We start from the raw sequence: 27604 nt of genomic DNA, 5'->3' as shown, positions 1-27604 counted from the left end.
CCAGTACCAAACTTATGCAGACTGCCATTGCAGGCTGCGTAACAATGTGATCACAAAATTAAAACAGGACATGGCACACGCTTGTGTCCCATGTTCCTTAAACCACTGCTTGTAATATCTGTAAGCCACCCCTACAGCAGGCCTTGAGCCCTAAGGCAGGGTGCATTATATTACAATTGAGGGCATATATGCATAAGCAATTATGCCCCTACTATGTCTTTATTGATTCTTAGACATAGCAAGTGTGCAGGGAAGCCATTTTAAATATATGTGCTGGGCACTGGTCACTACGAGTTCCCCCAGCTACATGATGGCTTCTCTGAACATAGGAATGTTTGGTATCAAACATTTCATATTAATGAATCCTCACTGATTCCAGTGATGGATGTATTAATACATGCACACTCAGAGCACCTTAGAGGTGCCATCTGAAAAACCTACCAACTGCTGGTGAGCTTACTGACCGGTTCTGGCCAGCCTGCCACCAAAAGACAAGAATCTGGCCTCCCAGGGTGTGAGCTGCCACTCTAGAGAGGTCAGAAAGAAAAGCCTGTCCGGGCCGGAGTGTTACCCACCAGTTCCCACAGCATGACCTGCATTGCATGGCAGGGGCTTCAAAGAAGTCCACCAACTTCAGTATGCAGATCTGGCCTTCGTCAGAGAAAGATGCCACCCCTATGCTCCAGGGCCCATCTGTGCAGGAGGCATGTCACACTTCCAGACCGGGAACACCCCTAGGTTGGTCATCCCGAAGAGGACACGACTTAGGAAATTCCGCCATCGTGTGTGTAGTGGAATTTAGGAACTCTGGAAAGGGTGATGCACACTCCCCACAGGAAGTGGTCATCTAGGGGGTGCAGTGACCCCAAGGTAAATAGCCCATTGGCTACTACCCTTCACTCCCCTTAATACCCCTTAAATTGAGTATTTAGGGGACCCCCTGAATCCAGGACGTCAGATCTTTGCTAGACGCAAAAGAAGGAGTGGACAAGAACCCTGCTGAACCTGAGAACCAACGAGAATGACGACAACCCTGCCAGCCAGCCTGCCTGCTGCGCCGAACCTTGAGCAGCACTGACTTGTCCTGCCACTGCAGCCTCCAAGAAATTGGGAGAGCTGCCAGTGCTTCGCAAATCCCCAAGAAGAACTCCCTTGGAGTAGAAGAGCTGCTCCCCTGCAGGCACCAAGAAAGAACTGTGAGGACCGGGACCGCCAAACACCCAACGCTGGACATCACCACTGCACCGGAGCGGCCTAGTCCAAGCTGAAGTGGGCCCACAGAGTCTGCGTGGTCCACAGCCCCCCTATAGACGAAGTTCACGCACTCTCTGTGGACTTCCTGACAGCATCTGCAGCCTGATTCTGCAGACCCTCCTTAGCCCTCTACCACGACCATCACTGGTGAATGAGGCCTGACGGTCCACTGCACCTGGATGCCCCAGACCAAGGAGAAGAGGATGACTGGTGCCCCTACATCCCTCAGGCTTGTGAGACCCAAGCCCACCCTGGTGGTTAGTGCCCCCGCCCCATTCCACGCCAGCAACCTCTTTCTGTGGGCCCCCCTGCACTACGACCGCCTCTGGTGACGATAAACCTGATGGTCCAAACCACTTTTGCACCCGGACAGAGAAGAGAAAAGGACCACTGGTGTCCCTGCATCCCTGAACATCGCAAGAACTGACCCCCCCCCCCCCTCCCCGCAGCAACTTTGTGACCGCACCGGTACCCATACTTACAAGGGGCACCCAGCGCTGAAATACACCACTGCACCCGGCCACCCCGTGCCACCCAAAGTGACTTGTTGATGTGGCCTTGGACCTTGCCCCATACTCACCTTAAGTCCAGGAGATTAGTCCTGTAAGTTATTGGACTATACCTGTATGCCGTGCATGTTCTTCCTCTATAGGGCAACACTACCTCATCTGAAAAATGCACTGTCGACTTTTGTAAACTCTAAAAATTCATAACTTGAAAAGTATGCACCTGACTCCGGTGATCTTGGCATCAAAGTTTATATAAAGTATGTGCTATTTTTATAAATTGGTATCAATCTCTGTATGAGTGTGTTTCACTTACTGAATGCCTTACATGCTTAGCAGTACCCTCTGATATGCCTAATTGCTCTACCACACTACCCAAAAAGAACATTTGGGATATCATTTGTGCCTCTCTGATACCTCTGGGGATTGCTTGGATTTCAGTCCACTATATACAGAGCCAGCTTTCTGCAGGTTTACAAAAGTAAAGGATTAGTTTTATCTTCTTGGGGCCATTGACTGTAACAGATTAAGGGGCAAATTGTTTGTGTTAAGACTTAAGAAAATAATCAGCTTTCTGGGCATAGTTTTGGCATGAAATATTGAGATTTGAAAGACAAAGGACTACAAAAACCAATTATTTATCTTGTGTGATTCTCTCTCTCTCACCATATGGTTCTGCAGGAAATGCATAGTGCCCCAGAAGTAATGTAGCCAAGTCAGATATGAGTGCCACTTCTATACACTGAATTCAGCTTGTTGTATATTTCTCCTTTCCTGCCCTCAGACAAACTCTCTGTGCCAGGGTGCTGAATCTTAACATGGGACCTTTTTATTAGATAGCAAAGAGGCCATTCCACGAAATGGGTAGAAATTGAGGAATATGCAGTTAGATTATCCAAAAGAAAGAGCATTACCAAAGGTAAGTAACTTGTTTTTCTAATTCTAACATCAGATTCCTCACCTTTAGAGTAGGTACAATAGAAGTATCTTCAAAAGTTGGTGCAGTGGATTCAGAACAAAAGTCCTGAAGAACTAAGCCAGCGAAGAGACCCTCCTACCACAGCTGTCAAGGCAATTGTGTTTCATGAACATTTACAATAACATTCACCTTGCAGCCTAGTAGATGTTTAGAATAAGCTTTCCATGCACAATAGCAATCATAGCAGTCTTGGCCATGTTAAAACAAGACTGCAGCTCTTCAGGGTGTGGAGTGGGGTGGGTGCTTCTTTTGGACACTGCTGACCAGATTTTGATGCGGAAGACTATCCATCTTGACAGAGGGGGTCATTCTAACCCTGGCGGTCCAAGACCGCCAGGGCTAAAATGACGGGGGCACCGCCAACAGGCTGGCGGTGCCCCGCTGGGCATTCTGACCGCGGCGGTTCAGCCGCGGCCAGAAAGGGAAAACCGGTGGTCTCCCGCCGGTTTTCCGCTGCCCAATTGAATCCTCCATGGCGGCGCAGCTCGCTGCGCCGCCATGGGGATTCTGACAGCCCATACCGCCGTCCTGTTCCTGGCGGTTCGCCCGCCAGGAACAGGATGGCGGTATGGGTTGTCGTGGGGCCCCTGGGGGCCCCTGCAGTGCCCATGCCAATGGTATGGGCACTGCAGGGGCCCCCGTAAGAGGGCCCCACAAAGAATTTCACTGTCTGCATTGCAGACAGTGAAATTCGCGACGGGTGCCACTGCACCCGTCGCACCTTCCCACTCCGCCGGCTCAATTCTGAGCCGGCGTCCTCGTGGGAAGGGTGTTTTGCACTGGGCTGGCGGGCGGCCTTTTGGTGGTCGCCCGCCAGCCCAGTGCAAAACCCAAAATACCCTCAGCGGTCTTTCGACCGCGGAGCGGTATTTTGGAGGGGGGAAGTCTGGCGGGCGGCGGAGAATCACCCCCAGAGTCTTTTTTGCACCACCCCCAACCTTCTTTGCATAGGAAAACCCTACAAAGTCCTGGTCATTCAAGCGATGGTGTTTTGTGCGTCAATGTTAATACTGACTATCCTCCAAGGGTCAAGGTGATGGAAGTTTCTCCTCTGGCACTATCACGGTGATAGGCTGAGCCACATGAAAGGGAGTCATAACCTTTGGTAGGAAGGCCACCCGGGTTCTCAGTACCAGTTTGTTCGGAATGCAGGTGGTGTAAGGCTGTTGCACCGAAAACACCTGCAGTTAACTCACACGCTGTGCACACATAATGGCAATGAGGAACACGTTTTTTTATGTCAACAGCCTTATGGGACAACTGTGCTTAGACACCAAGGGTGTGCATATGAGAAAAGTGAAGACCATGTTCAGGTACCATTTAGACAGAACGGTTTAGGGAAAAACATGTGCATCAAATCTTTCATAAAATGTATCACCAGCAGGAACTTCAACATAGGCAGTTGGTCAGGTAAACACAGGAAGATGACGGTGAAGAAAAATAACCTTTGGCAGCACTCACTGCATGTCCTTTGGAGGATAACGAAAGAACAAAAGAACATCCGAAAATTTAGATTGCAAGGGATCAATATTACAAGCACCATACCGTGCAACAAATTTGTCCTGTGCGGCCAGTTTATATCAGCCCTGTGGAAGAATGTCTGGCTGTAAGAATGGCAACTACCTCATTTGGTATGTCAAATGCAGCCTCTCAATCTCAACATATGGAGTTGTAGACTGCGGAAACTCAGATGTAGGACCATACCATGTTGTGGAGTCAGAAGTTTATCCCAAAGCGGAAGCCTGAAAGGGGCAGATATTAAGGTGCTCAGAGTTCCAGACACTCTTGATCCAAGCCATGGGCCCTGAGAATCACTTGCGGACGGTCTGTCTTGATCTTTCTTAAAACTTGAGGCACGAAAGTTAGCTAAGAAAATGCATACACAATGTATCTGTCCATCCTTTCATTCCAGCAATTGTGTCACTCAACAAGTATCTTGGAGTAAACCCAACATACAGAATGGCAAAAACTGAGAATTTTCAAAAAGATGAAGATAGGGCATATCCCACCATAGGAGTTAGATGCCACGCGTTGCACATCAGACAGCTGCTCAGTTAGCTACTCAAGGACCTTGTTAGGTGACTGGAAACCAGGAAGATCTTCTGCTGGTCCAGCCACCCCAAGATGTGCAGTGTCTCCTGACAAAACATCCAAGATACAACACCGTCTTGCTTGCAGCAGGATCACGCGAGGGTTGCACTGTCCATGACAACCTGCACCAACCACTGTTCAAGAATGGCAGGAAGGTTTTTAGTGCCATATGTAACATTTAAAGCTGCAGATGAGTGATTTGGAGTTAACTCTCCATGCAGATGCAGTGTTAGGGGGCATGGCACACAGGCTTTGTGCCATGTTTTCACTTTTAGCTGCACCAAGATAGGAAGCCTGCAATGGCAGCCTGCATGTGTTATGTGAGGGGTCCCGGAGGGTCGCACAATGCATGCTGCAGCCCTTCGGGACTCTTTGGCACCCATGCCCTAGGTTCCAGGGGAACCACTTACAAGGGATTTACAGAGGGGCAAAAGGTATTGCCAAATGGGGAACAATTGCACAATTTTAGAGAAAGAGATCTGACACCGGAGATCTGGTTAGCAAGAACCCAGAGCACTTTCAGTCAAAATTGCATCGAATACAAGGCAAAAACTGGGGGGTGACAGGTCATAAAGGGGCACTTTGCCACAACAACCACAAAGGGAATGCCGTATTCTGCCACTGACCAGCTGGGCATGAGCATGAGAGGGCCAATTCATGGGGTTGGGAGGCTGCTGGAAGAAGACAGGAATTATATTGAAAACTGCCTCCCCACCGATTTGAACAATTTCTTTTGGTACCACAGCCTCAAGAGTACATGGTTCTTTGATACAATACAGGTTAAGTGGTGTTGTCTGTTAGCTAGCCCTATTGAATAGCCTCTGAATTTTCTATACTGGTGGGCACACTGTTTAGTTAGTGCCAACGGTGCCAAAGATAGTGCTGTAGCGCAACTGCCCTTAAGCTGTTCCAGCGCAGAATCAGATTTTCCTATAAAGAGCCTGGAATGATTGAAGGGCATATCAATGAGCGACACCTGCATGTCTCTAGAAAACAGTTTATCTCATCCATGATTACCTTCTGAGCCTGATACGGGTGCCCACAACTCTGCTGATGCTGCAAAGGCCAGCTCGGAGCCCAAACCAGGCTGCATCCTGACTATTGTCGTTTATTTGGGACAACAAGGTCGGAGGCCCTCTTGGGCAGCCAGCAAGATATCACTGACCTTATCCCATAATGCATATGAGTGCCTATCCAAATGAGAAATAGCATTTAGAGATCTAAGGTCCAGGCTAGCAGAAGAAAACATTCATTTTCTAAAAACATCACGCCTATTCGATTACCTAGCCAGTATTTTGTTCTTAAAGGAATTTGTATTGCCATTACTTGCTGAAGCTTAAACAAAGAAGGGTCTCTAGTGTAGGGTGCTTGGTCAAGAAGTCTGGGTAGCAGGTATGATTCATCTAACCACAAGTCACCTGACTGGCCCGAATGAAAATGTCTTCGACCATGCAGTCAGGACATCAGTAATGACTTCACTAAATGGCAACACTGGCGAGGATGAACTGGGCCCCGTTGAAAAATCTCAGTTAACAGTTGTTTCATCTCAACAAATGAGCCTAGCCCACTAGTGTTTTAGAAGTTCAATTAAAATCCAGAATCAGTGTAGGAGATGGATGTTCCCATACTCAATATCATCACTGTGCTGGGGAACATTGGCCACTTGCACTTGGTCAGACTCAGAGCCAAAAAGAGCATGATTCCTCTGTGGTACTGGTGTTGAGACAGAAGCTTGGGATTAGAATCTGGCAGTACAACCACTGGCTGTTCCTTCATGATTTAATAGCATATCATAGGCCCGGGGCAGGACAACTTCAGTTCAGGGTCAGATAGCATCATCTGGATCGGATCATTAACTGGTGGCAGTAGATTCACTGTCAGCAACAAATGAACCGGCAAGGGCTTTGGCACCACAGTGGAAGTCAGTACTGTCGTTATCATGGGCCTGGTAAATTGTCCCAGTAAACGGTCCCAAGGGGGTGTGTTTTGGGAGGGGGGGAGGAGAGGGGTAGAGAGGCGCGCACCAGCTAGCATAAGGTTGACAGGAGGCATTTTCAACTAAGTCGGGTACAAAGGCATGTGCCACAGGGGCTCCAAATTGCATTAAAAAAATCTGCAGCATGGCCTTGTTGAAGGCTGCCATTTGCTGAAGTGTCAACGACAGCCCTGGAAATTCAGGGGGCCCGCAACAGCGGTGGGATTGATTCAGAAGACAACCGGGGAGTCCGATCTTATTAAGGTCCATCGTGCCTTCGCACTAGACTTCAAAGTGGCAGGATTGGTTTGAATCTCACATGGTCTTCTTTAACTTAGTGCTAGACTTTGACTTATCGGAAGGATTTGAGCTGGAAATTGACGTTTCGCAAGAGCGGCCTCATAACCGGGATCATGACCTACAATGAAAGTGGGACCTCTGGTTTGACCACAAGCACTTATGTTCAGCGACATGAAGTTTAGATTCCTGGTCCCGAATTGTATTAGGGTGCCTAAGGACACAATTGTTGAATGTCTTGGGGTTGTGGCTTGAGCCCAAGCACCATGTGTATACCTCCTGTACTTCCATGACAAAAATCTGCTTCCTGCACTTTTTAATAGAGCCATCATTCTCAAGCACACTGCAAAAATGCTTCTGGAGTCCTCAGAAGTGACAAAGCTGAGGGTGCATCAAAGGGCTCTAAATCTGCATCGAAATGCACAAAAAGGAAAGGATCAGTACACAGTAATGGCACTTACAAGTGGCTTCCCTCCTCAACTTTCAGAATAGTAGGGAGCCAATGTGGCTATATCAGCACTCAAGAGCACTGCTGGAAGCAGGGGTGTGGAATTTAATAACATTTCTACTTATCCATCGAACAGGTTGTTTTATAAATCTACTTGTCAGGTAACAAAATCCACTTGTCCCTTTGGTGCCATGTAGTGCGGCGACAAACCATGGCAGCAATCTCATTATGTAAGGGCTATGATAATAGCCTCGCTGATTACGCCAGGGCTCATACTATAGTAGGGTTAAATACAAGCAAATCCCTTATTTTGCCACTTGACCACAGATGTACATCCTGAGGTAGGTAGCAGTAAGCAATAGTTCCAGGTCTGTAATGCCCTTTTTAGTCTGTGCAAACCTACAAACTTGTTTGTTTTAGGGGTTATTACTAGATCTTCTCTAATTGTTTCCATTCTGAGAAAGCTTGGACATTTATTTCTGACAGCTGGGGAAAAAAAAGTAAATGGAGGGAAAGTGATCTTGTAAATGCTCAACAGATTTTCGCATGAGCAATTCTAGGCGTACATATTTGCTTGAGCTAAAATGCAGTTCAAATAGTTTCTAGGAATACCATTTCCTGGACTATTTCTGTAAATTCTTGGTAATTCATTAGTTGTAACTCTGCTCTAATGCAAGGACATATACCATGGGTGCACTTTTGTGACTTCCTTTAATAATTGGGCCCCTATCTAGGTCTGGTATTAACCTAGACTTTTTGTTTTTATTACTAGTCTGTCCCTCTCTCTCTATTGGCTGGCTCCACTATGAGTGACAGCATTGTGCTCTTTTACAAGGAGCATATTGGCACACAAACGTTTTGTTCAATACCAGGAACTACTGTAGCAATGTGTGCTTTTTGAGACCCAAAAATATCTTTCCTTTTGCCAAGGTTTGCTATAATAGTGAGGGCCTGGGCAGGACAGTAAAGTTTTACAAAAACCATGTCAAAACAAGACACGACTGGCAAAACCAAAAGGCTAAGAGCCAATGTCGAACCTACCGCCTTTGACAATGCTTGTTTATTTTCATGTTTCCCATAATCTTGCTGAAACTGGTGGCACAGATTTTTCCATTATGGATATGTATATTTTTTAATTTTTTATAAATACTAGAATGCATCAACACATTTTACTAAATGATGCTTCATAGAAATGGTACCTACATTTTCACAGCAGCTTAGCAAAATTTTTTTTTCCTCATTGCATTTTTTTAATAAATATTTTTTGATTTTGAAATCAAATAATCCTCAATATTGCTTTCAGGCTTCTTCAGGCAAATTTCTGCATCTAATTAGAGAGCATTCTGGAAGCATTATACGTAGCCTCATATTGATCATCTTTGCAAACATGTACACACATTTTCATACTGGAACTACTATCAGTAGTGCTGTCTGAGCTTACTACATTTCCTTGGAGCACACTCACCTTAATAAAGGCATTAATGAACTATAAACGCAAGTTCAAAAAGCATTAACATATAGACACAAATGTTACCGTTACTGTAAACACTGCAATTCCCTGATCCATAATGTGGTGCAGTAAACTGGCAGTCAAAGGGTTTGTGCTGCAGAGGGTTGGGCCTAGTTATCTGAAGGACAAAATAAATATGAAAACGTGTTGCCCTTATCCCCAAACAATACATCCTGGGTGTCGGGCTACAGGAATTCCACACACTTGTGGAAGAATTCCCTACATCTAATCTGGCACCTGGAGATATTCTAAAGGTGAGAAATCTCTAAGTTGAAATATCTTTCAGAAAACAGCTTGTACAATGCAATTCAACAGCATTTCCCTAGCACGACAATACTGTATGTCTCAAACATGTTTTGTCTTTGTAAGAGGAAGTAAAATAAACAACAACCAGACACATAAGGAAATAACATAATATTCAAGATAAGATGCCTGTGTAGGAATGAAATCTTATTGCTATCAGACATTCTCAATGTCAGCACATTGTCCTAAGGTCTGTCACGCTCAGACTTTTAAAAGTCAATGAAGCATAATTTATTTTGACGTTTTTTGCAGTGTAGCATGATCATCAAGAATCATTTAAAGGTGTAGGAAAGCACCTCTTTTGACACCCCCCCCCTTTTTTCCTGGTTTCTGGTGTAATTTCGACTGAAAGTACACTGGGTTCCGGCTAACCAGGACCCCAATGCCAGATCTCTTTCCCCAAAAACTGCAGAGTTGTTTTTTCCAATTGGCAAAACCTTTGGCACCCATTGTGAGTCCCTAGTAAATGGTACCCTTGGTATCTAGGGCCTGGGGTACAAAGGAGGGTCCCTAAGCATTGCAGCACGAATTGTGCCACCCTAAGGGACTCCTCACCAAGCACATGACAGGCTGCCATTGCAGGCTGCGTGTCTTGGGCAGAAAAAAGTGAAAAAACGACAAGGCACAGAGCCTGTGTGCCATGTTCCCTAAACTCTGCATGAAATATATGTAAGTCACCTCTCTAGCAGGCCTTACATCCCTAAAGCAGGGTGCATTATATTGCATTTGAGGGCACATCTGCAGGAGCAGATATGCCCCCGATGTCTGTCAATTCTCAGACATAGTAAGTGACCAGGGAAGCCATTTTACACGCATGTGCTGGACACTGGTCACCACAAGTTTCCCAGCTACATGATGGCTTCTCTGAATAAAGGGATGTTTGGTATCAAACATCTCAGATTAATAAAGCTCATTGATGCCAGTGAGGGATGTATTAATAAATGCACCTAGAGGGCATCTTAGAGGTGCCCCCTGAAAACCTACCAACTACTAGTGTACTGACTGACTGGTCCTGACCAGTTCAGCCACCTTAGACACGTTTCTGGTCCACCAAATGAGAACTAGAGACAAAAGCCTGCACCGGGTGGGGGTGTAGCACCTCACCCAGGCAGGATGAACATTCCAGGGAGGGGAGCTTCAAGACTTAGCCCTCTTTGTAATGCAAACTAGGTCGCCCCAGATGGCAGAAATGACCGACTCCCTATCCTGATCCCGAATTTTTGCAGCAGAACAGGCAGGAAAATAAGTTAGATTAGGAGGTGTGTCCACTTCATGCCAGTCCCATCCATAAGGGACTACTATTTTTTACATTCCTCCATCCTATTTGGAACAAATTAGGCCACTAGGGTTAGGGTTATGCCCACTTCCCAGCATAAGTGGTCATAAGAGGGGTGTAGTCACCCTAAAGGTGGTCAGGCAACTGTCAACCACCAGTCACTCCCTGTAACGCCCCTAAATTGAGTATGTAGGTGGCACCCCTGAATCCTAGAACTCAGATCCTGGCGACCTTAGAAGCAAAGGACAAAGAAGAGTTGCACATGAAGAAGAGGAAAACAAGCAGCTGACTTGGTACCAGCCCAACCGGCCTGCCTGCTGACCTCAACAGACTCTGCCCAAAAAAGACGACTCATTCTGCAGCTGAGCCTCCAAGAAACCCAGGAGGACTGCCTGCCTTCCATAAAGACAGGAGACTCCCATGAGCAGCAGCTCTGCTGTTCAACAAAGGACTCTGCAGCTTCTGGAACAGCAAATACCTGACACCCGAAGTGACCTCTGCACAGACGTCCACGACCTGAGGTGAAGCCAACTCAGGTTTTACCCCTCTTGGATGCCCCCAAATTGCCTGCGCCTCTGCACGCAGGACCCCTCTCCCGCAGCCCTGTGATGAGAGAAAACCTGACACCTCCAGCAACCACAGCACCCGTCGCCCCTGACCCCATCTGAGCTGGGTCACTGGTGCCAACGACGTTCCCCGGCTCCTCTATAAGCTCAAGTCCACCCTGGGTACCCCCCAGCTGGACCCCCAGACCGCCAGTGCTCCCAGACATAGAAACCCCACACTTAAGGACACCCCCTGTGAATAATCTGAAAAGTATTTAAGCTTCAAAAAGCCTGATTAAAAAGTTTTCGGGTTTCAAATATATATTTACAAAAATTGTGTTATTGTTCTAATTTGGTATAAGATTTATTCTTTGAGTGTGAGTCTCATTTATTGCCTTTGTGAGTACAACAAATGCTTAGCACTACCTTTTGATAAGCCTAACTGCTCGCCCACACCACCACAAAATAAAGCATTAGTCCTATCTACCTTTGCATCTCCAAAACAATTGGAGATCCACTGGACTCTCTGCATGGTTACTTCTTTTAAGTGCACCACACAGAGAGCCAGCTTCCTACAAAAGGGGTTTCAGCACTGACAAACAAATAACTGTAGAGGGTTGCAGCAGTAAAGAGGCAAATAAACTATCTACAAAAAGAAAGGTAGCACAGTACCAGAGCAGGCTTTTGGGAGCCGAGGCTGGCTTCCATGAACCTTTTTAGTAGACTGAATGAAAGGGGGCCATGAAGAAAAAAAAATGCTTTACTAAGGCACAGTTCAAAAGGCAGTAATGCAAGAGGTTTCAACAACAATTGCCTTTATAATAAAATTTTGGCTGCATGGTGCTCAAGCTGATCTTTCCTATTTTTGTTTTAATAAGGGGTAATATCCTCCCGAGGGGCTTATGTTTCAAAAATTGGATTGGGAGAGAAACAAATCGCACACTGGAATGATATAAATCAAAAGATCTTGCAGAATTTGACAAAGAGGTTCAATGAATATCCAGCCCCACCCTATTTAACACACACAATTCCTCCCAGCAACATCATCCTCGCACATAAAATCGACTTCCATGCTAACAACACACAACTCACACTCTCCATCTTGGACAAGACCGCCAACACAAGAAACAAGTTCACTGACTGCATGACAAATTGCTAATTGGATGAACACCAACTGTCTCAAGCTAAACACCAGCAAGACAGTAGTAGGGATCTTTGGCAAGAACATCTTACCATGGGACTCCCACTGGTGGCTGGCCGACTCAAACTGGACATGACCGCATAAGTCAACATCAACACTGCATCCTGCTTCCACATTCTGAAGAAGCTGGAGAAGATCTTCATTGGATCCCAAGCAATGCTAGAAAAACTGTCACTCACATCCTATTCACCAACAAATTGGACCACAGGAACACCCTCTGCGCTAGGATCACCAAGCAATTCACTAGATGACTACAAACCATCCAGAACTCGGCAGCCAGACTTATCCTCAACCTCCAACACAGAACTCACATCAAACCACACCTCGGGGGTCTCCAATGGCTTCCGATACACAAACATGTTCATTTCAAACTCCTTACACACATTCAAGGCACCACACAACTTAGGCCCCAGTCTGGACAGTCGCACCACCTTCCACCAACCACCCAGACACCTCTGCTCGTCTCCTACTCGCACACATCCCACACATACATAAAACCAGATCAGGAGAACAAACTTTCTCTTCCATCACTCCTAGAACTAGGAACAGTTTCCCACTCTATATTTTCAATTAACCAACTTACCACAAGCATGGCTAGGTGCAGATTCACCTGCTCAGCACTAGGACACCAAAGTGTGCCTTAAACATAACAAAAGAGGTAGAAAGGCAAACAAACCATTTACACAAACCTGCGCTTATTTAAAGCATCAAAAGGAATCTACTCTGAGAAGGACACTGCTCGTCAGTGCTCAGAGTTCCTGTGGGTCCATTTGCGCATTTCCAACACTCACAGCAGCCCCAACTCGACTCTGCCATGGTCCAGCTCACCTTTAGGGGTCTGACAGACCAGAAACCCCAAGTTCACGGCTGATTGATCTGCAGAGGAGGGTAACGGGCCCAACCCTATGCCTCCCTCCACCATCTTGCGAGCCGCCGCACAGAGTAGTGTTCGGGGAGGCAGCAATACCAGCCGTGACGGAGCTTGGGCTGGTTGTTCGGAGATCAGAGCAGTACTAACATCAGCTGTGTTCCCACGCTTCACGAAGCAAAAGTGGACATAATCACCCACCTACAGAACATGAAGCCTCCCAGCTTGCCCCGCATTGCCTTGACCACCAACATAGCCTGTTGAGTTAGGGGCACAATGTACAACTGCTCGTATTTGCCTTTTTCCTTACTGTAGGAAAGTGTCCCTTTTTGACATGGTCACCCCTACTTTTTGCCTGGTAATTGGTGCCATTTTGACTGAACATGCACTGGGCTTAGGCTAACCAGGTTTCCAGTGCCACATCTCTTTCCCTAGAACTGTGCAATTGTTCGCCAGTTGGCAATACCTTTCTCCTCCCCCATATGTTCCTAATAAATGATACCTAGGGAATGGGGACCAAACAGGGCCCCCAAGGGCCGCAGCATGTATTGTGCCACCCTTAAGGACACCTCACTCAGCACATGCAGACCACCACTGCAGGCTGTGTGTCTTGGTGCAGCTAAAAATGAAAACACGGCATTGCACACAGCTATTGTGCCATGTCCCCTAACACTGCATGCAATATATGCAAGTCGCTCCTAGACTAGACCTTACAGCCCAAAGGTAGGGTGCATTATATTACATGTGAGGGCATATCTGCGTGAGCAGATATGTCCCTGATATGTCTTTGTCAATTCTTAGACATAGTGAGTGAACAGGAAAGCCATTTTAAGTACAGGGTCTGGACACTGGTCAATATGGGTTCCCCAGCTACATGATGGCTTCACTGAAACTGGGGATGTTTGGTATCAAACATCTCATATTAAAAAACACTCAATGATTATAGATGTGGATTTATTAATACATGCACCCAAAGGACACTTTAGAGGTGCACCACTACCTGTGTGCTGGCTGACTAGGTCTAACTAGCCTGCCAGCATCAGATATGTTTCTGACCCCCAAGGGTGAAAGCCTTTGCTCTCGGGAAGAGAGGAACAAAGCCTGCTCTGTCTTTCGCAAGGTAGGGGCCTTCAAAGAAGCCATCGCCCTTGATATGTAAATCTGGTTTCCCCTCAAAGGAGAGGATGCTAACATGACATCCTCCCCCTTTGACAACCCTCCCCCCAGCCCAAGGCCCATTTGGCACCTGGACAGGCGGGGAAAAAAGTGTGTTTTGACTGCGTTTACTGGGATCCTGCTAACCAGGACCCCAGTAACTGTGGTCTCTCCCTCTGGATTTGGTTGCCCCTAACGTTTTATACTCCACAATGGGCATTCTGGTGGCCCCATATAAGTTCCTAGTATATGGTACCTAGGTACCCAGGAGTTCCCCATGGGCTGGAGCATATATTCTGCCACCCATGGGAGCCCATGCAAAGTGGGTCGGCAGGCCTGAAATTGCAGCCTGCATGTAAGGGTGCATGCATCCTTTCCACTACCGGTCACTGTACCAGGTCACAGTAAATCACCTCTATGGCAGACCCTCCTAGCCCAGAGGGCAGGGTGCAAGTACCTGTGTGTGAGGGCACCCTTGCATGAGCAGAGGTGCCCCCACAAACTCCAGCTCCATTTTCCTAGACTTCGTGAGTGCAGGGAAGCCATTTTACCCATGTACTGGACATAATTCACTACCTATGTCCAGCTGCATAATGGTAACTCCAAACCCAGGCATGTTTGGTATCAAACATGTCGGAATCATACCCCAATACTGTTGCCAGCATTTGTTGTACTATTCCATGCACTCTGGGGGCTCCTTAGAAGACACCCAGCTTTGCTCCTACCAGTTTGCAGGGTTTTACCAGACAGCCCGTGCTGCTTCCACCGTACAGACGGGTTTCTGCCCTCCTGCTGCTTGAACAGCTCAAGCCCAAGAAGGCAGAACAAAGGATTTCCTTTGGGAGAGGGAGACAACACCCTCTCCCTTTGGAAATAGGTGTTACATGGCTTATGAGAAGTAGCCTCCCCAAGCCACTGGTATGCTTTGAAGGGCACATTTGGTGCCCTCCTTGCATAAACCAGCCTGCACCAGTTCGGGGACCTCCAGTCCCTGCCCTGGCGCAAAACTGGACAATGGAAAGGGGAGTAACCACTCCCCTGTCCATCACCACCCAGGGGTGGTGCCCAGAGCTCCTCCAGGTGGCCACTTAATTCTGCCATCTTGAATCCAAGGTGGGCAGAGGCCTCTGAGAGCATCTGAGTGGCCAGGTCAGGCAGGTGACGTCACAGCCCCCTCCTGACAGGTGGTCACTTTGCTAGGTGACCAATTCCCTTTCAAGGGTCTCTCGCTTAGGTAGGTCCCCAGATTCGACGTGCAAGATTCCAGCTGGACTCCTCTGCAACGTTTACTTCGACTTTTGGCCACTGGAACCGCAAAGGGACTTCACAAGAACCTACTAACTGCAGATCCAGCGACAATTTCGCTCTGCAACATTGTTTCGCCAGCTCCTACCAGCGATTGCAACATTTCCTCGGCTGTGCATCCTCTGAGGGTGGCAAGTCTTCAGTCTGCCCCAAGAAACAAGAAAGAATCTCCCTTGGAGTAAATGAGTCACTCCACTGCATCAACAGGCACCAACTGCAATGACGACTGGCTGCGTGGGTCCTCTCTCCTGCAACTTTGCGTGGATCCTGCAACACAGGTGGTGGTTCTGAGAGGTCACCTTGGTCCCCTCTACCGGCTGTCCAACTTTGGAGGTGGTAAGTCTCTGCCTCTCCTTGCAGGACAGTACCCCTGTGCACCACAACTCTTGAAGCTACCAAGGCTTGTTGGCTTTTCTTCCAAGGTATCTTCAGGCTCTGTGTAGCCCCGGCCTCCAGAACTCTTCCCTGCACCGTGTGGTCTCCTGCCTGCTGCTCCAGCGACATGGGGCTCCTTTCCAGGTGTGCTGAGTGGGCCTCACTGCAACTCCTGTGCCTGCTGCCTGTGAGTTGCCTGTGGGTGCTGCATCCATGACTTCTTGCTCTCCTGACTGCTGGGGGATGCCTGGGACTCCTTTCCTTGTCCTCTCAGACATTCCTGGTCCCTGCAGCTCTGACGTGGGACATCAACTGCATAACTTCTGGGACTCTTACTCTGCTCCTGTGCTGTATAGCCGACTCCTGGTCCTCACCGTCGACATGGTCCTGCACCTCCAGGAGGGTGGGTAGTGGCTCCTGTCCTAACAGGACACTCCAACTGGAACTGGACTTGGTCCCCTTCATTTGCAGGTCATTGTCTGTCTGGATCCATCTTCTGTTTCTTGCAGTCTTGATTGGGTCTTGCACAGTCCTTTTCTAAAGTTTCTCAGTGGGTTTGGAAAAAAACAGGTACTCACTTCTCTCCTGGTCGCTGGAGGGAACTCTGGTACTTACATTTTGGGGTACTAATTCCTCCAGCTCCCCTCTACAAATTTCAGTTACCTGGATGGGGGTCCCTCATCCGCATTCCATTTAAAAAAAAATGTGGTTTGGGCTCCCCCAAGGGTCACTATTGTCTATTGTTATTGCACCGTTTTCCATTACTTTCTATGCTCATTCCTGACAACTAAGGTGTATATAATAGTGTGTCTACTCACCTGCTAGTAGAGTTTTGCCTATACAGTATTTTGGTATTTGTGTTGCCATAATAAATTACCTTTATTTTTGTAACACTGTGTGGTTCTTTCATGTGTGTAAGTGCTGTGTAACTGTAGTGGTATTGCACGAGCTTTGCATGTTTCCTAGATAAGCCTTGGTTGCTCATCCGCAGCTAACTCTAGAGAGCCTGGCTTCCTAGACACTGACTACACCTTACTAATAGGGGATCCCTGGACCTGGTGTAGGGTGATAACACCATAGGTGCCCACCACACAGCAGGCAGGCTTCCTACAGTGGTTCCCAGTCTCTCCAGAGAAAGTCCATCATGGGTTCCCCATTCCGACCTCCACACGACGCCTGCAACCTCTTTGCGCAGGCTCCGGTGATTGCAACCCTATGAACTGCACTAGAACTCTGCACCTAGATGCCCCGGACCAAGGAGAAGAGGACCACTGGTGTCCCTGCGTCCTCCAGGTTCATGACACTTGAGCCCTCTTGTTGGTTCAGCCAGACTGATGCCCCAGCCCACATGTGCAGCCTGTTTATGTGGGCCCCCCCTCTACTGCGACCGCCACCTGTGGTGGAAACCCAACGATCCAAGAACCCTCTAGGTGGTTCACCCCGACAGGGTCCCCAGTCCTAACATGCAGCATGTTACACCTCAGCACCCACCTGCCCAGCTGCCCCTTGTCCAATACTTACCTTAAGTCCAGGAGGTTGGTCCTGTAAGTCGTTGTGCTAAACATGTGTGCCATATATTTTTTTCCTCCACAGGATAACATTGCAGCTTTTAAGAATTTTGTAAACTGTAAATATTTTTCTTGTAAAACGTACTTACCTGATCTTACTGCTTCTGTTACCAAAACATGTATAAGGATACTTTTTAAAAAAAAAATATTAATTGGTGTGACTGTGTGTGTACTTGCAGATGTCTAGCACTCCTCTTTGATAGGCCTAAGGCTGGTCTACCACACTACACCCTAAAAGAGCACCTTGGGATTGCTAGCGCAAGCTCCCGTCTACTAGTAAGGGAACACCTGGGCTCTATATGGTATACCAAAACGAGGTATGCCATGCAAAAAAAGAGCCAGCTTTCTACACTTTATAGCTAAGCCCACGAATTCTGTGTTGGACTTACTCTTTCACTTTGCCTTCCCTAGTATTGGGTACTAGCACAGATTTATACACCATCTTACTCCTTGCAGTTATCACCGGGGATGGCCCTTGCCCCTCAGAGAATGGCAACAGTCTTGGCATCCCAGTTACCACCTCCCCCACCCACATGGGTTTTTGCTTCGTCAAGGGTGACACCTCTAAGGGGTAATGATAGATATGGAGAACCACTTCCTGATGGAGAAGCCCATCATGTTGGGCCCGTGTCCCACTTATTTGTCTATGGATCAAGTTTATTCCGTTTCCCTTCTGTCTGCCCACTTTGGGGTGGGGGTGTTGTCATGGCTCTTCCTGACTGGGTCCCACAGGCTCACGACCTGTCCTCCAGCAACCCCCCACACTGGCCTTGGACCAAAGGTTCCTTGTCCAACGCTAAATTACTATCCCTAACTGTCAGAGTACTAAATTCTCCTAGCAAGAGTAAACAATTCTGGTGCTACCTCTTACAGACCCTGATAATTATCATCGTACAGGAAACGCACAAGCTACAGGAGGACTGCCCTTGTATGGCTCAGCCTCACTACCCCTGCCAACAATGGGCACCCATCTCCATCAAAACCGTGGGATTGCTATCCTTTTTTAAGAAGGGAATTTACATAAGGGTGCTGAATACCTCCAGGGACCCTGAAGGCAGTTTCTAACCCTAACAGTGGAAAAGGGACACTCCGTGTTGACCCTCCTTAATCTTTATGCTGCAAATCATGTTTAAGGTGCTTTCTTACGAAGGTTACTCATGGACCCGCTGAGCACAGCTCGTGGTGACCTGATAGTAGAGGGGCACTTTAACCTGGTCTGGGATCCAGACCATGATATGACCTCACTGCAAATCCAAGGCACCGGAACCACATCTGGAGAGCGCCATAGAGACCTTACAGATGCGAAGTTGATAGCTGCCTGGCGCTACCTGCATCCGGATTCTCAGGTCTATACCTTTTACTCTGAAGTCCACCAGTCCTACTCCCACATAGTCTTCTACGGGGTCTTGAGGAAGCGCAGATATTGGACATTTCAATTTCCAATCATGCTCATGTTGAGCTCAAATGCCCCCCCCCCCCCCAACGCATGGGCCACTGACGGGGGAGGGGCATGTGTGGGCCATTGACAGGGCCCCCCCACCCCAACATGTGGGCCACCCACTTCCTCTAAGACAATTCCATCCTGGACCCCTCACAATCTGGATTCAGACGAAACCACAGCACTGAGACCGCCCTCCTCGCCGCCACAGAGGACATCAGACATCAAATGGACAACGGCGAAACCTCAGCCCTCATCCTCCTCGACCTATCAGCCGCTTTTGACACCGTCTGCCACCGCACCCTACTGACCCGCCTCCAGGAAGCCGGCATCCAAGATAAAGCCCTCCACTGGATCTCATCCTTCCTCTCCGACAGAACGCAGAGAGTCCGTCTCTCCCCTTTCCGCTCCCAAGCCACCAACCTCATCTGCGGCGTCCCCCAAGGATCCTCCCTCAGCCCCACGTTGTTCAACGTCTACATGGCCCCCTCGCTCAACTGGCCCGCCAACATCATCTCAGCATCATCTCCTACGCCGACGATACCCAGCTCGTCCTCTCCCTGACCAAAGACCCGCTCACCGCCAAAACAAACCTCCACGAGGGACTAAAATCCATCGCCGATTGGATGAACAACAGTCGCCTGAAACTCAACTCCGACAAGACGGAAGTCCTCATCCTCGGACGCACTCCCTCGGCCTGGAACGACTCATGGTGGCCCTCCGTCCTCGGACCCCCACCCACCCCTGCCAGCCACGCAAGAAACCTCGGCTTCATCCTGGACTCCGCCCTCACCATGTCCAAACAGGTCAGCGCCGTCTCCTCCTCCTGTTTCAACACCCTCCGAATGCTCCGCAGAATCTTCAAGTGGATTCCAACAGAAACCAGAAAGACGGTGACCCAGGCCCTCGTCAGCAGCAGACTTGACTACGGCAACGCACTCTACACTGGCATCCCAACCAAAGACATCAAACGCCTCCAACGTATCCAAAATGCCTCCGCCCGACTGATCCTCAACATACCCCGCCGAAGTCACATCTCCCCTCACCTAAAGGAACTCCACTGGCTCCCGGTAGACAAGAGGATCACCTTCAAACTCCTGACCCACGCTCACAAGGCACTTCACAACACCGGACCCTCCTACCTCAACACCAGACTCCACTTCTACACCCCAACACGTCAACTCCGATCCGCCAACCTCGCCCTCGCCATCGTACCCCGAATCCAGCGCAAGACATCCGGCGGCAGATCCTTCTCCTTCCTCGCCGCCAAGACCTGGAACTCTCTCCCCACATCCCTTCGCCAGACCCAGGACCTCCTCGCATTCAGAAGGCTCCTCAAGACCTGGCTCTTCGACCGCTAAACCAGCAGCGCTCCCCCCCCCCCCCTCAGCGCCTCGAAACCCTGACGGGTACATAGCGCGCTTTATAAATACTATGATTGATTGATTGATTGATTGATAGGGGGGCCCCCCCACGCATGGGCCACTGACTGGATCCCCAGCTCCTACATGAATCAGTGGATGCTGCCTCTATCAAGTAGGCGATCTTGGAATATTTTGAGTTCAACACCCTGCCAGATACCTCCCTTGATGTGCTAAGGAATGGCTTCAATGCAACCATCATGGGTGTCATGTCCTCCATCTCCATCACCAGGGTGCGGAAGGACAGTCTGTTCGAGAATAATCTCACAGCGGAAATTCGTGCCTGGGAACACTCGGACAAGCAATGTCCTACAGCATGGGTCAGTTGCAAGCTGGCTCTGCTGAGGGCTCAGCGTCGAGCGCATGAGGTGATTAAGTCAGAGATATCCCTACTAGCTCTCAAGCAAAAATACTATGGGTGGGCACTCTATTGGCCTGCAGGCTCCAGCTTCCGCACGCTCGCTCTCACATTTCTACATTCTACACTCATTTGCATGGCCTGTCAGAGAACCAGATAAACAAGAGGCTTTCCAGGCCTTCTATCACACACACTACGCTAGAGACTGAGACGATCCAGAGGCCATCGTCTCTGACCTTAACGGCTGCCCTGGCCCCCCAAACACTCAAATGGTGTGTGACATTGACACTTCCTTCCCAGCAGCTGAACTGGGCAAAGCCCTCAAGGGACTCCCTATAGGTAAGACACCAGGCCCAGACGACCTACCGGTTTCTTTCGATAAGCTCTTTCTTCCCCAACTGAAGCAGCATTTGCTTGGGCTTTACAATACTTTCACAGATGCCACTAGCCTCACGACAACAATGCCCGCCACAGAGATAACAATCATACCTAGGCCTTTGAGCCTCCTATCAGGTCACAGCCTTGTTTAACACGGATGCAAAAATCTACACCAAAATGTTAGCCAACCTCCTGGAGGCCTTCTTACCAGGACTGACAGACCCCACCAAGTCAGCTTTAGCCAACAGCGCCGGGAGGGCTGATAATATCAGGCGTTTGGACCATTTGATAGAAAAAGCTGGAGCTTACGACATTGAAGCCTACCTCCTTTAATTCAATGCTAGAAGGCTTTTAATTTAGTTAGTTGGGCCTTCCTGCTCACTGAACTACAACAAAATCTACCTGGGTCCTCTTATGATCGGTAAAATCATGACTTCTTTACACCCCCAATATGTCTGCAATCCATGTAAACGGCCACACCACGCAATCCTTTTCCCAGCACAGTGCCACCCAGCAGGGATTCCCTCTCTACCTTTGGGTGGGTGGGGAGGGAGGGGCTATCAATATCCAGTAGGACCGCTCAATAGCTAGCATCCACTTTGGGGGACAACAGCACAAGACCCTCCTGTTTGGGGACGACATGCAACTTGCACTAACCGACACAGAGTCCTCCCTCCCTGTGGTAGTCTGTAGCTTGCAGGCCTTTGTGTGGCGGTATCACCCCCTCCTTGCAAACTTGGTCCCGTGCCAATTGGTTCCCACTTTACAGGGCCATTCTGGAAGACCTCTGGAGCTGGAGGCCTTGCCATATCTCCTGGCCGGGCGAATGTGGGGAAGATGGCCACCCTCCCCCGAGTGCTCTATGTCTATCACGTCGGATGATGTCAGGGGTATGCAGAGGGACCTTCGATCCTTTATCTGGAAGAGGAAACGGCTGCCTATCTTAAATTCACCACTGATGTGGCGGTGAAAGCAGGAAGGTTGGGTGGTGGCCAGGGGGGTGGTGCTGGGGGCGGGGTGACGAAGCTTGCATGACCCAATCTTTTAGACTATTATTGGGCTGCTCATCTGAGCTACATCTATGAATGGGTGGTCAGGGATAGCTAGAAACACTGGCTGCGTATGTTTTGGAAACTGGCCTGCAGACCCCTTTGGGACCTGGCCTTGCTTCAGAAACACCATTGCTGCCACAGTGCATACATACCAACTCCAGTCCACACAGTCCTCGAAATCTGGAACAGCTGGCAGTTAAGAGGCCTTACCTATTTTCCCTCGACTTAAACTCCAATAGCACACAATCTGGAATTCACTCCTGCCTTCATTTTGGGTGCCTTTTCGAGACTGATGGGGGGATATTGTAGGATGCTACCATATCTGTTCCAGGGACTTACAATCAAGTCCTCTGAACAATGTTAACTCAACTTCGCCATCCCTGAAACATGTCGCCACCAATACTTTCATCTTCATCATTAGGCTCTTTCTCCCCCTAAAGCTGCAGGGACCACCTGCCCTCTTACCCCCTTCCAGACCCTTGTGTGTGGCCTTAAGGGCTCCAAAAGCCTTATCTCCAAAACGTACAGCGCCCTCCAGCAATCCTGCACACTTCCCCACCACCCTTAGCAGACCAAATGAGAGCAGACCAGCACCCTAGGCATTTCCCAGAAGCAAAGGGAGCTCCTGTGGTATGAGATCCCCAAGGTCACAGGAGTGTTGCCAAGCAGGAATCTGCCTATAAGCTAATGTTACAGCAGTACTACACCCAAGCACACCTACATACCAATATCCCCAATCTCTACGGACACCTGCTGGAGGTGTGGCACATAAGTAGGGGATCTCCATCACATCTGGTCTTGCTCTGCCATCGCTACGTTCTGGAAGGAAATACTCACATCAAGGGCACACTGGGCTTTCACATCCCAGACGACTACTGCACACTGTTACTTGGGTTTTGGCAGGTCACACCGGAGGCAATGATCCCTGCAGACTGGTACCTCGCCCATCACATGTCGGGAGCAGCAAAGCAACTTAACGCCTTGGATTGGAAGACCCTGTGAGCTCCCTAGTTGGCGGCCTGGTTTACACGACTGTGACTCGTTAGCCATAGAACAAATATTGCACAAACTAGCAGACACTAAAAAGAAATACACCCCCTTTGTCAGCCCCTCAATGACTATATGTTCCAGCTTCAACACCTATGCTTCATGCCTCCCAGTCTCAGAGCCCTCCATTTCTTCAATTAATCACCCTCTCTGGCGCTGTGGGTGGTTCGGGAAAGGGGGAGTGTGGTGAAGGGACCCACCCTGCCCTTACCTCCCTCACTTACTCACTGGGTGACCCTCCCCTGAGCACTCCCCAATCCCTACACAGTTTGGCTCTTTTTTCCCCCCCTCTTCTTTCGCTCTCCCTCATGCTTGGGCCAGTAGTAATTTGACCCCCTGCCTGGTCACACTAGAATGGTGCTCACTTTACCTCCACTGAGTTGTCCCCCAATCACTTACTCTGTGGGAAGATTACCATATTTCTACCAGCACCTACACAGGAGTCTCATCCCTTGCTTCAGCCCATATGCCTTGCGGTGTGTTAAGAGCCGCCATATAGTTGCAACCCCGCCATCCTCCCCCTGCCATTGGGCTTACCTGGTCAATTGGGGTCTGGCCCTGTTTGTCTAGCTTACCCATGTAGGGGATGCCTCTTGATGAAGGTGTGAAACCACTATCTTTTTTAACTTTTGACGCATAGCTGCAGTTGTTATAAATTATCATCACAAAGATTCTTTTGACACGTAATGTTTTTTGAAAGCCTAATAAACAGATTTAAAGTTAAAAAAAATAAAAAAACACTTCACCATGTGAGTTCACCTTTTCCTTTTTTACTTTGATTACAAAATAAAATCTAAACATTTTGGAGGTTATGCAGACTACTTTGTTGCTTTTTGGGATGAGTGAGAGCTGGACAGATCACAGATCCATAACCTAACCCTGAGAATGCTTGGTTCGATTATGGTAACAAGCATTGGCAATGCAAAGAGGTCTGCCTTAGAACTCAAAGTGGCTCTTCGGTCACTGATGAGTTTAGACACTCAACTTCTTATACACACACTGTCACTCATGCAGTCCCTCATCCACCCACCCACTCACTGATTTCTGCATCCACCCGGCTATAACATTATAACAATAAAAAAATAAAAAATAAAAATAAAAACACAAATTAAACAAGCCTATGCAGATAAATTAAAAGAACAAAAGAAAAAAGAAATAATGGAACTGCATAAATGGGGCAGGTATGTGCTTGCAAAAAAAAAATAAGTAAAAAATTAAACATAACAGCAGGCCACAATCTTTGACTAGTGTTGAGCATATTGTTTCATTGCTTTAAAGTTTAAAACTGGGCGCCACATTTAGAAGCTATGTACAGTATCATTCTAAGATGGCATTACAGTAAACATGGTAGTGATGCAATACAATGGATAAGGTATATCCAAAAAATGTGGGCCATCTTGGAACCATAGTATAATGATACACAATGGTACGTTGCCAAGATGGACACCCGGTTTAGAAGCAGTGCCAGCGCACAGGCGAGCAGCCCAGTAGCAATGACCAAGGAAGCTGCCTGCCATTCTAGAGGAAAAAAAACAAAAAAATAAAAGGAAAAAACTTACATCTGATAAACGAGGATATAGAAAACGAAAGTAATAGGGTCTGGAACTGAAAAGAAATCTATTTCAGATGTAAGTGCATGTGATCAGGTGAAATGTCATCACATACAGGGCAATAAAGCAAATGGCCACAAGCTATGTGCCGTCCTGGGTGGAAACAGACTATGAATGTTACTTAAACAGATCACTAGCTGAAGAAAGCTGATCAAAAGCCCTTGCATTTATTTTTGTATGACTTATTACAAGGGTATGCAGACATATAAAGAAAACAGGTCATATCTAAAAAGTACCTTAAACATACACAGCTAAATAGGAATAATAAAATTACAGATATGCACAAAATTACATTTGGCAAAACAATATATAACCAGTCTTAAGAAAACGTAACAAGATTATCGCAGTGAAAATTAAATCCCAGGTTTAGTCAGAGTAGCTTCCCAACACCATGCAACTTGCATACTACAGTAATCTGTGAGATTCCAAGTAGCAAAATACAAGTCATTAAACTATAATAAGCTATAACTATAATAATTAAGAATGCTGGAAAGTAGAAAGCTGCATGAATTGCAGAATAAGAGGAAAATAAAATAGAGTGATTACATTTCTAGAACTATCTAGTTTTAGACAAGCATTGGCAAAGCCAAAAGGTCTTGCCTATGCAAAACCTGATGGCTTTGCCAATGGGTTTTAACCATGTTGTTCACAAGCGCGGCTGCCGTTCAGCATGGCTAAAAGTTAGTGGCACTGAGGAGAGTGGCGTGGAGTGTTGCTGAGTGGAATTGCAAAGAGTTGAGTGTTGTAGAGTGGAATTGAGTAGAGTGGAGTAGTGTTGCTGAGTGGAATTGAGAAGAGTGGAGTAAAGTGTTGTAGACTGGAATTGACTAGAGTGGAGTACAGTGTTGTTGGGTGGAATTTCAAAGAGTGGAGTAGAGTGCTGTAGAGTGGAGTGGCAGACTATCCTGCACTGAAGTGCCATGCTGAGGAGTCCTGTAGAGTGGCATAAACTGGAATGGCATAGACTAGAGTGGACTGGTGTAGAGTGTTGCACAGTATAGTGGCAGAGTGCAGTGGCATTAAGTTCAGCGGTGTACAATGTATTGTCGTAGAATGCAGTGACGTAGACTAGAGTAGTGCATAGTACACTGCAGTGGAATAGAGCGGAGTTGATCGGTGGAGGAGGGAAGTTGCGCAGAGTACAGTCGAGTGGCACAGAGTGCAGTGGGGTAGAGTGGTGCAGAGTAGAACAGAGTGGTGTAAAATATAGTGCCTCAGACTACAGCGGCATAGAGTGGAGCACTGCAGATAAGAGTGACAGAGTTCAGTGGCGGAGAGTGCTTGTTGCAGAGTAGATTGTTTGAGTGCAGTGGTGTAAAATGGAGAAGAGTGGAATAGAGAGCAGTGGTACAGAGTAGAGTGATGCAGAGTAGAGTGCAGTGACAAAGTGCAGTTTTGTGGAGTGAATTGGCATAGAGGGCAGTGGTTAAGGGTAGAGTGGCGCAGAGTGCAGTGACAGTGGAGTGGCACAGAGTGGCATAAAGTGTAGCTGCGTAGAGTAGACTATCAGAATTGGGTGAAGTGACGTAGAGTCGAGTGGTGCAGGCTAGAGTGCACTTGCATGGGTGGCAGGGTATATTGGCATAGAGTAAAGTGGTGCAGAGTGCTGTGGTGTATGGAGAGTGCAGCGGCAGAGTGCAGTGGTGTAGAGTGGTGAACAGTGGATTCGCGTAGAGTGCAGGGTAGAGTGGAGTGTTAGAGTAAGTGCAGTGGTGCAGAGTGGCCTAGAGTACAGGAGCGTAGAGTGAAGTAGTGTAGAGTAGACTGAGTGGTAGAGTGAAGCAGCAAAGAGTGCAGCAGCAAAGAGTAGAGTGGAAAGGGTAGCGTGGCAAAGAGTGGAGTGGCACAGAGTACAGTGGTACACGGTAGAGTAGAGAGGCGCAAAGTGAAGTGGCTAGAGTGGTGCAGAGTGCAGTGGTGTAAAATGGAGTGTTGCAAAGTAGAGTGCGTGGGTGGAGTGGTGGAGAGCGGAGTGGCGTAGAGAGGAGTACTATTGGAGTGGTACCACCCTGCCATTATAGACCACACATTTTTCATAAAAATAACAATTACATTTGCACAGACATACAGCTTTACTAATAAAGCTATACCATGTACAGATAAAAATGTGTGGCAATTGCATCACCAAGTTTAATGATTCGTTTCAATCATATTAAAGTATTTGTTTCCAACACACTTCAGAAATGACAAAAAACATGCTTCATTTGTGTGATCATAATTCTGATACATTATGAAATACTTTCATAGTTCATACAAAAACTCTTTTCTACCCCTAGTATCCAGCAAGATTGTCACATAAACCCTCTTACTTTGAAATCTGAGGAAGAAAAGTTAAAAACCCCCCTTGGAAGACGACACCTGTCATCTAACCCCAGTCTTTGAATGCACAGTAAATGTTAAGAGATAAGAATATGGTTTAAAGGCTGTTAACAGAAAGCAAGTTTGTGGAAGAATTAAGGCAACACATTTCAGGCAATGGGTAGGAAAAACTGAACCTGGAGAGCCTAAAGCAAATAAAGCTGGCAAATGGAAAGACCGAAAGTAAGAGTTACAAAGCCAATGCTAATCAACAAGCAGAATGCACTCCTAGGTCAACTTTCTGAAAGTCCCCAAGATGTCTTTAGCAAACCAGACAGCTGCGTTG

At 47.7% G+C, this 27604-nt stretch overlaps 1 protein-coding gene across 4 annotated transcripts in view; it reads right to left on the bottom strand.

Moving 5' to 3' along the window:
• TAF15 (TATA-box binding protein associated factor 15) overlaps positions 1-27604 on the bottom strand; it is a 368603-nt gene that overhangs the window by 219163 nt on the left and 121836 nt on the right. The window lies entirely within an intron of this gene.

This window comes from Pleurodeles waltl, chromosome 3_2 (assembly GCF_031143425.1).
Source record: "Pleurodeles waltl isolate 20211129_DDA chromosome 3_2, aPleWal1.hap1.20221129, whole genome shotgun sequence".
NCBI classification, from domain to species: Eukaryota; Metazoa; Chordata; class Amphibia; order Caudata; family Salamandridae; genus Pleurodeles; species Pleurodeles waltl.
Note: the sequence above shows the minus strand (reverse complement) of the source record. Positions and strands in the feature narration are given on the sequence as shown.